The sequence below is a fragment of the Phaethon lepturus genome, unplaced genomic scaffold, assembly GCF_000687285.1.
Source record: "Phaethon lepturus isolate BGI_N335 unplaced genomic scaffold, ASM68728v1 scaffold12009, whole genome shotgun sequence".
Classification (NCBI taxonomy): Eukaryota; Metazoa; Chordata; class Aves; order Phaethontiformes; family Phaethontidae; genus Phaethon; species Phaethon lepturus.
The window spans coordinates 14,394-17,671 of NW_010564191.1; positions in this window are offsets into that span (position 1 = coordinate 14,394).

Here is a 3,278-nt window from a genome sequence, read left to right on the forward strand (position 1 = left end):
ACTCTTTGTAATAAATTTTATTCATCTGCAGTAATTCATACCACTCAGAAGAATGGGATTTAAAAATAATATTTAAACGTTGAGGATAAACTAAACGATGCCCACAAGAGACATATTTAGATGCCTGCTAAATATATTTACCTAAGTCAGCAATGAAGTTTTATTTGGCAATTTTACATTTTAAAGCTATTGGCTCAATTAGGCCAAAAAGGAGGATACTGCTTATGACTGCAAGTCTCTGCCTGCATTCATTTATTGTTCAGTTCACAGTCTCTGAATACAACACAATCCTCCAACGGAGTCAGCTTTCATAATTCAGCAGTACAAAGTCTGCAAACACATGTAACCTAGATCCATATTTCACAGTGACAGCATATGATAGCAGAATGTGAAGTATTAATGCTAGTGTCACTACAGTCCTACACTCTACTGCACTTTAAGAGAAAGCAGCTGCTGAGATGAAATGTGTGCCAACTGTCTGAAGACAGAAACATAAGAAACATTCCTTCTGTTACAAAGGCAGAGACGCACACAAACAGACTTTCTTTTAGACTCAACAAGCACAAAGTTTCTTACTTTCGCCTTTTACGTTTCTATTTCAAAACCGCTTGCGCGCTGTGCGCGGGGGGGAAGACGTGCCTGGATGGAAGCCACAGCCTCCTCCACGGAGGAGCACTGGAGGCAGAGGAGGGTTGGGTGAAGGCGATGCATCAGTATGGGCAACTGTTGGAATGGTGACACCAATCGGGCATGGTTCTCCAAAAACCAGTTACACATACAGAAAAACCCAGTTCCCACCAATTAGCTCATGAGCTGTATTATCAGCCAGCACGCTGGCTGAAGCCTTAGGAGTTTCCAGGAATACTACTGCAGCCTTTCCACAGCCAAAGCAGCGAAATACTCTCCTGCCTGCAAATATCTCCACCCTAACCCATCCTCGTGGAGCATGTGGCACGTACCTGCTACTGAGAGTTTTCTTAATTAGGCTACGGGACTGGCTACAGAATTGTGAATTGGATTAATAAGATGCACTTTTTTCATCTGTTCTCTACACAAAGATCGGTGGAGAACCTGCCCGTCTTGATTTGTGTCTAGTCCGGGGATGACCATACCAACTGATCTACCATGTACTGTATCACCACCTTCTAAGCACAGCGCTACAATCAGGGTGTGACATAATCTGAACCGTTTGGCCGTAATTCACTTAGAAACTACTACAACCTCATTGACCTCCTTATCAAACAATTTATTGTGCATTTACAGACTGGACAATGAAATAGAGGAGGTAAGGTATTAATGGTGACACTCTTTGGCAGGCTCATAGCGCAGTTCATTCAAAAGGCAATTTTAAAATTGAATGAAGAGGTTTGACTAGGCAATAAAAACAGCCACAATGCCAGTGAACAGTACTTAGGAGGAAAGCCTCTAATTATCCTATTTATAAATCAACAGCAATTTTACTGATGACTTCTTCTCAAACTTGATTAAAATAACTTCAAAAAATTAAAAAATAATCAGATCATATTTATTTTATTAAATTACAATTTAAAAGTATTATTGATTCTCGTCATAAATGAAAATGATAAAAACTTGAGGACAAGAATGAGACAACATTTTTTAAGAGAAACATTTGTACAACACTCTGCAACATAATTATAGTGCTGCCCTTGGGGAAGGGGATTTTATTTTATAATGAGAATGTTTACACTGTTATGGGGTTCAATCTATCTGGGAGGGAAGGTTAAACTTCTTTCCATTAAAGACAGCCTTATAATGAAAAGCTCTGAAAGGAGAATGGAGTCTAATATAGTAGATGTAATGGCCTATTAAATGATTCACACACACAAAATGAATCAAATTCATTGTATCTTACTGCTCTTTTATGACAAAATTGTTGAAAAAATAAAACTATTGTCAAGATAATTGCATATTACATATACTGTATTACTGTAACTACTATTCTTATTGGATGACCCAGAGTCTACATTTTAGGTACATTAATAGGACATTACATTTTAAATACTTTATAGTATTGGAATGTTGCACAAAAGTCCCACTTTCACTCTGAAGGCAAAAATCAATTTAGACTTAAAGTCATGCTGCAATTCTGCATCATTCTTTTTCAATTAACTTTTTGCATACATTCTTTATGATGTCATTTCTACATTCCTGCAACAGATGTTTGTTTATATCCCAATTTACTAAAATGCTGCCGTACTAGTTCCTGCTATTTTGAATGTAACCTCTACAACTAGCTTGTGCTTCCAAAACACAGTACAATAAATGTTTTCTTACGCTTGGCCCCTCAATCTACTGCTAAAAATCATCTCTTATCATTACGTGGTAATAGACGTTGTTCTTAAAGGAGCTTGAATGTATTAAAAAAAGAAATTAAAGAAAAGTCACAGTACTTCTAAAAATATATTAATGTATCAGCAGATGAAAAAACAGAAAACGTTTGGGGTTTGCATGGATGACTGAAAATTGTGTTCCCTTTGTCAAGACTGGATTTTATGTGAGACCTATAATGCAATAATTTGGCCTTCTAATAACAGCTCTGCAATAATAATTACTGTTCATTAAGGAGCTAGTCTTGCAAACACACATGCAAACTGAGAAAGTCTACATGACTGTAGTCATCTGTCCATAGATACTCAAGCATAGTTATATTAAACACGAGAAACCTTGTATTATTATCTTTTTGGGGTGGGAATGCTTCTTAATACTGACTGCATTCTCTTCATGTGTTGGAAAGTCACAGGATGTACCAGGTGCTACCACAAAGCAAGGGGAAGCACTAGTAGTACGAGAACGAGAATATTTTGGGTACTTCTATCAAGCACATGAAATACGCAATCAGCAGTGGCCAGTGATTGCTTTTCTGGACTAATGGCCAAAACCTGGGACGCCACAAACGGTTAAAACTGCAGATTTCAAAAGATACTAAGGTAAGTTTGTAGAAGCCTTTGCAGGTATGCCAAGAACTTCAAAGTTCCTAGAAATCTCAAATAATTTCAACCGAGTTCTATAAAAAATAAGCCAGAATTTCTAAGGTCTCTTGATGGTATTTAGACTCCTCAAGAGAGTACAACCCTGCAGGTCCTTAATATTTTAATGAATAAAACCAGGGGCTAAAGAACTTAGTTCAGCATTCGAAGGCTCCCATGTTTTTTCTGAGCTTTAAGACCCTTTTTCAGTATTAAAAATATTTCAACATTTTTGTAATTATTTATGATATAGGAGGGAAGTTTACTGCAATCACCAAAGCGTGAGCGGTT